Below are 7639 nucleotides of genomic sequence, written 5' to 3'. Positions count from 1 at the left end.
CACATGGTAAACTAGTTGAGGAGTTTAGAATCCAAATTGCAGATCTTCTGATCATGGCTTTTGCTTCAGCAGAAAGTAATATTACAAGTTAAAATGTTCACTCTTCTGATTAGGAGGCGGTAAATTATACAACACGGTCCTCAGAGGACTGCTGGGAAAGACTTATAATATAAAACAATATAAGGCCATGTCCCCTGAGTTTTGATTGTACTTGACCCTGGGACAAAAGTATGCTTGAAATGTGGAAAACAGTCAGAAATGAACTTAAATTTTGGAAGGCTGCATCACGTGGTATCACAGCAGGAAATTAACTTTGATAGGAACATAGAGTAGAAATGAGATTGAAAGGTCCTGAAAACGAGGCTGCTGAATGACCTTGTTTTTAAGTGATAGACATCTTCTGAACTTAACAGCCAGTAGTCAAAATGAAATATTTAAAAAAATCATCTTCCCAGTTTGCACTTAGGAGGCTGAATTGTGTTCTTTTCCCTGAAATGACTCCATCCTATCCTCTTAAAGTACTTAGAACTGCTATGAGGTAACGGGAAGTAAGTGACTTTTAGTTAACATTTACTTTTGGAAAGTAAATAGTGAACTTCAAAGGGATTAGTTGATGAAATTTATTGAAACAACAAGTACATCAGGGTTATGTTGAATCACCATTCTGTGTAAAAGACTCTATGCTGTGGTGCAGTGAACATTTTTGTTTTGTTACCAAGGCAGCATCTATTCCTCCTTCCTCCTATGAGACATAGGCTTCTCTTTGAGAAGCCACAGCTCTCCCCACTGTGTAGCAGCCCTGGAATTGTAGTGCACTTGACTCCACCTCCAGCTGTCACACCACAGGGTTGGTGGAGGGAACCCAATCAGGAAATTAACTTTGATAGGAAAGTAGCATGGAGGTGGCCTAATCTGTGTGAATGAGGAATTTGGTCCCAACCTATGCTCATCCTCTTCCTGGTATGAACAAAGAAACATGCAGTCTGGTTGCTGCAGGATGCCACCTTGATTGTGGGATGAGCTTACCTGAAGACTAAGCCAAAATGAGGAGAGAGAAGAGCCAAGAGAACTGCAGAAAGATGAAGCCACAGTCCTGGGTCGGGCCAGGTCTACTCCCTGCCTTCCCTGTGGACTTTCCAGTTCCATGATCCTTTTATTATTTGCTAATTTCTTTATTTGCTTGTTGGGTGGTTGATGGTTTGCTTGTTTGCTGGCTGGTGTGAGAGGATGAAAGGAGTATGAGGTTTACATTTACACAAAAATTATTAACCTTTCATTGTCTAAACTTAAGTTTAATTGTGGAATGTCAGGACTTCCTTCTTCACTCCTTTCTGATAGTCAATATTAGCAAGAAAGAAAAATTTTTTTAAAAAATGTAGATATTTTACTCTGCAGAATTTGACACTCCCACTAAGGTCTATGAAAGAGAAAACAAAATGGCACCACTGCCTGAGAGCAGGGAGAAAGACCTTGGGGACTGCAGGAAGGAAATGGAGGAGTGATGATTAGAACTTACCTTGAATCCTTTCCCAACCACAGTCCTATTCCAAGGCTTCTCATTAATGTCAAGACATTGTATTATGTATGTGTAGAAGGAAGTTTTTTTTGGCTTGAGTTTCACACTTGTCCTCCAATAGGATTCAAACTAGTATCAAGAGGTCTGAATAGGTGGTGGAGTGGTCTGCCAAGGGTTATGCACACAGAGGACGGAGGATCTCCCAGGGGAGATCTCATTCTCTGGGAAGTCCAGGAGAGAAGCTTGGTATTTTTTTTGGGGGGGGGGAGGGTACTGGGGATATAACCCAGAGCCTTGTACATGCTAGGCCAAGTGCTGTAACACTGAGTGACATCTCAGATACCCTAACCTTGATTTTTGAAGCAGAAAAATGATTCTGAGCATATCTCCATGTGAACTCACATCTAGTTGCTGAGATGTGAAACAGAGGGCTGTAAGAAATGAAATAAGTTAAAACAAAGAAGGCAAGGAAGGAAGGAAGGGAGGGGTGCCCATGAGGGAGAAAGAAATGCAAAAGGAAGGGGTGAGCATGAGTGATCTGCAGGTGCTGACCTGCTGCCACAGTTTGCAGGAACTTGAGTCTCTCTTGCTTTTCCTGGTGTGGCCACTTTTTGAGTCAAGTCAGGGTAATAGTGACTATGGGAATGTTGACAATCAATATATATATATATATATATATATATATATATATATATATATATATATATATTTTAAGAGCAAATGACCATAAACTTCATGATGATAAATAAAAAGAAATCAATTAACAGTAAAAAATATATCTAGAAACAATCACCTAGATGAAAAAGCTTCAGTTTCATTTAAAATTACTAGTTCTTCAAACATCTGTCAGATATTAAAACTGCTCTAACCAGAGAAGTGTAAGAAAAAAGCTTTCATTACCCTCTGATGCAAAATGATTCCAATGTAATATTTTTGTAGAATACTAACTGTAGGGTCTTTTTAATTTTTTTTTACAAATAAATAAATAGATAGATAGATAAAATGAAATAAATTCTGGTACCAAGGGAAAAAAAATCCATCCCAGGGGAAATGACCTTGATGCAATGGTAGCCTCCAAGGTCACAGAACAGAAAGGCTCACAGATCAATTTAAGATGCTCAAATCACATGGCTTATTGGATCATTCAAGCACATACATTAAGTAGCAAGGGGAAAAAATATGAGATAAGGGCCCACAGGGTGGAGTGGAAGGACTATGCTACTGATCCTGTTACATAATTGTTCATGTATCATCTCCTTTTCTCTTTGCCTCTCTCTCCCCTTTCCTTTTCCTCTCCTTCCCACATCCTCCTTCATATCATTTTTTCCCCCAATGGTGGTGTGGTTAAGAGGTGCAGAGCTTGATCAAGGGCCTTAGCAAGCTAAAAATGTCTGGAGCCAATGTGCATTTGTTGTTTTAAAGAAACAAAGGGCAAGGATACCCGGTCACAGCTGTAGCTCACCAATCAATGAGTTTGCTGGAAATCTGGAAGCTTTATCTTTGGAGCAGACCATTTGCAAATCTAGAATGGGGCTCCAATGTCTGGTCAGTTAGAGATCATGAAACTGCTGGTGGAAGGTGGCTTAATTTAGACATTATAATTTGGTCCTTCCATCCTTTTGGGTTTTTTTTCTAAGTACATATTTTTGAGTATTTCTTTTTTTTAAAAAAAAAAACTTACATTTTCTACATACTATCTTTAACATGTCTTCCTGATTGCCAACTTTCTATATATACTTAACATATCTTGGGAGTTCTCATGTCTCACACTCCACTTGCTTCCTATCTTTATTCAGCACCTCTTAGGAGTTTTACTTTCCAATTTATTTTCCAGCTGCAGTAGAACTGAATATTCTCAACTAATAGTAAACACACATATCAGAATATCTACTTTGCCTGCCTGCCCTTCAGAGCCAATCACCATTCCCACAATTGCCTGCAGGTTACTGAAAGAATTGAGTAAAATAAGCTAAAAGCATGGTGTACAGCCTCCAATATCCTGGAAATAAGAGTAACGTCCACTGCTATAGCTACTAATCTTCTATATTATTTGAAATATCTGTTAGACGTTATCTAATTCTCATAATGAACTCATGAGGTAAGTTTTTTGTTTTCAAAATGATTCACATTTTGTAAGAAGGAATAACAATCAAAAGAATACAACTGTGGGTCACAGAAAAATACTTATAAACTTATATGACAATGTAAGATCATATATGAATCAAGAAATAAAGATATGCTTCCTTTTAATCTTTATACTCTACATCTTATTAAGTGCTTATCAGGTGGGAGGTTGTGATGCAGTGTTCATTATTTGCCAAATCATTGTAATAATTTCCCACTAATTGGTTGATTTGTTAGAACTTGCTAATATAGTAATTTAAAATAATTTAAGTGACTCATTATTGATGGTGTACAGTGTAAATAATCTTTTACACATGTACATGCTAATCAGATTAGTATGTCTGGCTTCTTAAACATTTGCCATTTCTATGGGTTGATAAACTTTTGTCACTTTTAGTTATTTCAAATATATGTACATTGTTGTAGACTATAGTTAGCCTATTGTGCTAAAGAATGTCAGAGTGAATTCCTCATTTCTATATTTTGGTATCCATCATCTAAACTCTTTTCATACCTCTTCCCAACCTCAAATTTCTACTCTCTTCTTCTATGAGATTAGTTCTTTCAAGATTCCACAGTGAATGAGAACATGAGGTATTTGTATTTCTGTGCCTGGCTTATTTCACTAACTATAATGTCCACCGGTATCTTCCATGTTGCCACAAGTGCCATTATTTTTAGTGGTTGAATAATAGTCCATTGTTCATATATGCCACATTATCTTTATCCATTTACCTGTCCATGAACACTTTGGCTGATGCCATATCTTGGCTATTGTGAATAGTGCTGATTTCATTTCATTCAGATATATACCCATGCTGGGATTGCTATTATCGTATGGTAGCTCTATTTATAGTTTCTTGAGGACACTTTATGCTATTTTCTACAGTGGCTATACTAATTTACATTCCCACCAGAAATGTATAAGGGGTTTCTTTATCTTCATATATTCAACAGCATTTGTTATTGTTTAAAAATCTTTCTGATAATAGCCATTCTACCTGGGGTGAGTGAGATAGTATCTCACTGTGGTTTTGATTTGCATTTGCTTGATTGTTAATGATATTGAGTTTTTTTTCATATACTTACTGGCCATTTGTATGTCTTCTTTTGAGAATTGTCTGTTCAGATAATTTACCCCTTTAAAAATTGGATTTGTTGTTGTTGCTGCTTTTGGGTTAGTTTTTTAATATATTTTAGATATTAACTCCTTGTAAGAATAGTTGGCAGATATTTTCTCTTATTCTGTAGGTTATTTCTTCCCTCCATTGTTTCCTTTAGTGTGCAGAAGCTTCTTGGTTTGATGTATTTACATTTGTCTAGTTTTACTTTTGTTATCTGTACTTTGGGGGTCTGATCTTATATATATTTTTTTCTTCTGGCTTAGAATTTGGTTTGTTCTTCATTTTCTAGATTCTTGATGTACATCATTAAATTGCTATTTGAAATCTTTCTATTTTTTTGATCTATGTGTGTATTGCTATAAAATTTCTTGCTGGTACTTCTTTATACGTATTTGTATATTTTCTATTCTCGTTCATTTGTGGTTTATGTGTTGTGGTCTGAAAATATACATGATATTATTTCATTTTAAAATGTTTTTGAGACTTGATTTGTGACCTAATTTACAGTGTGTCTGGAGACTGTTCCTTGTCTGATGAGACGAATGCATATTCTGCACTGTTGGATAAAAATTTTATAAATGTCATTGGATCTATTTGTTCTATAGTATAGCTCATTTTTTGGTGTTTCTTTGGATTTTCTGTTGGATGATCTTTCCATTGATGAAAATAAAGTGTTGAAACTCCCAACTAATATTGTGCTAGAATCCATTTGTCCCTTTAGATATAATATTTGCTTTATGTATTTGGTCGGGGCTTAGGTGCATATATAGTTACAATTGTTATATCGTTTGCTGAACTTATTCTTTTATACATACATAATGACCTTTCTTATCTATTTTTAAGGATTTTTAATTAAAGTCTTCTTTATCTGATATGGGTGTTCTTTTGTTTCCATTTGCAAGGGATATCTTTTTCAAGCTCTTCACTTAAGTCTGTGCTCATCATTACCAGTGAATTAATTTTTTTGGAGACAGAATGTGATTGGATCATATTTTAATCCACTATTAATAATCAGTTTCTATCATAAATTTTATCAATTTATGTTCAAAATTACTATTGAATAACAAAATCCATTTTGCTAATTATTTTCTGGCTGAATATTCCTGTCCCATTCCACCTTTCTTATTTTTGTGGTTTGGTGGTTTTTATGTAGTGGTAAGATTTGATTCTCTTAAAGATTTGTTTATCTGTTTTGCCAGTGAGTTTTATTCTTTAATGTATTTTCATGATGGTAGTTATCATCTTTTCATTTCTGGATGTGGAATTCCCACAATAATTTCTTATAAGACAGTTCTGGTGGTGATGAATTCTCTTAGTTTCTGCATTTCTAAAAGATTTGCTGGATATGGTTGGCACTGGTTTTCTTTCAGGACTTTGATTACACCATCCCATTCTCTTCTAGGTTTCAAGGCTCTTGTTGAGAAATCTGCTTTACTTAATGGGAATTTCCAAATATGTGACTAGATACTTTTCTCTTATTGTTTTGAGGTTGACTTTTGGCAGTTTGACTATGACTTGTCTTGGAAAAGTTCTGGTTTAGTTCAGTTTAATTCATATCTTTGAGCTTCCTGAATCTGCATGTCCCTTTTTTTTTTTGATGTGGGACATTTTCTCGGATATTATTTTATTACCTTAGTTTTTTTGTTGTTTTTGGTGGTGCTGGGGATTGAACCCAGGGCTTTGTGCATGCAAGGCAAACACTCTACCAACTGAGCTATATTCCCAGCCCTTGTTAACTTACTTTTTAATGCCTTTTTCATCTTCTTGTCCTGGCCTACCCATAATGCAATTATTTATTTACTTAATGATGTCCATGAAGTCTCACAGGCTTTCTTTATTCTTTAAAAAATGTTTTTTTCCTTCCTTCCTTCCTTTCTTTCTTGTCTGACTGGGATATTTCAAAGGACCTGTCTTTGAGTTCAGAAATTCTTTCTTCTCCTGAGTCTGGTTTGTTGTTGGAGATATTGATTGTATTTTTTATTTATTTATTTGGTTCAACTTTGAAATTTCTATTTGATTCCTTGTGGTTTTCATCTCTGTTTAATTTTTAATTCAGATCGTAAGTTGTTTTCTTCATTTAGTTGAATGATCTGTTTTCTCTTATATCTCTCTGAGTTTCCTTAGATCATCATTTTTAATCCCTTTTCAGAGATTTCTAAATTTCTCTTATGTTGGGGTGTGTTCCTGGAGAATTACTGTTTCCTTTGGCAGGTGTGAAAATTCCCTGCTTTTTCATGCTCTTGTGTCCCTACGTTGCTGTCTATGAATCGGGTGTAAGAGTCATTTATTATGAATTTAAGGAGTAGCTTTGTAGAGCAAGACACTTTTGTTCAAATGGGACATAGGGTGTTCGTTGTAGATAGGCTTTTTGCTTTGATTCTGAGTAAGAACTGTAGTATAACTGTAGCTGTAATCAGTGTCAGAGGTGTCTATGAGTGCTTACATGGTCTAGACTACAGGTGTTTGTAGAGGTTGTGGTGTGATTTTGCATTGGACAAGGGCTCTCAAAAGCATGTGTCCATGGGCCCTGAAGCATGAGTGGTAATAGTGGTAGGGGATGTGGGACATGCAGGATTGTGTCCCTACATGCTTGATGTCAGGCATTGAAAGTGGCATAGCCTCAGGTAGTGGTAACTGCAATTCTTGGGAAACAGGCTTTGGAGATGTGCATCCTTGGGCCAATAAAGATGAGCACCAATGGCAGCAATGATAGCCATGATTCTGGGGGTGCTGGTTGCACCGGGGGCATGGCCTTAGGGCCCTTGGCATATGCTGTGGTGGTGTCAGGGCTTCTGAACGCAATAGCTGCAATGAAAGGGCTTCCTCCTGGCCCCTAGGGTAGGACTTTACTAATAAAATCTGTTCTTAAAATGGT

The 7639-nt window shown here is 36.2% G+C and overlaps 1 non-coding gene across 1 annotated transcript; it reads right to left on the bottom strand.

Annotated features, from left to right (window-relative positions):
• Positions 1-6415: 6415 nt before the first annotated feature.
• On the bottom strand, positions 6416-6488 carry Trnaa-ugc (transfer RNA alanine (anticodon UGC)). The gene has a single exon. It is a non-coding gene; the product is annotated as a tRNA-Ala (tRNA).
• Positions 6489-7639: the final 1151 nt, after the last annotated feature.

Source organism: Urocitellus parryii, chromosome 5, assembly GCF_045843805.1.
Source record: "Urocitellus parryii isolate mUroPar1 chromosome 5, mUroPar1.hap1, whole genome shotgun sequence".
In the NCBI taxonomy this organism is placed as follows: Eukaryota; Metazoa; Chordata; class Mammalia; order Rodentia; family Sciuridae; genus Urocitellus; species Urocitellus parryii.
The sequence above is the reverse complement of the archived record's forward strand: the minus strand, read 5'-3'. Positions and strand labels throughout refer to the sequence as shown.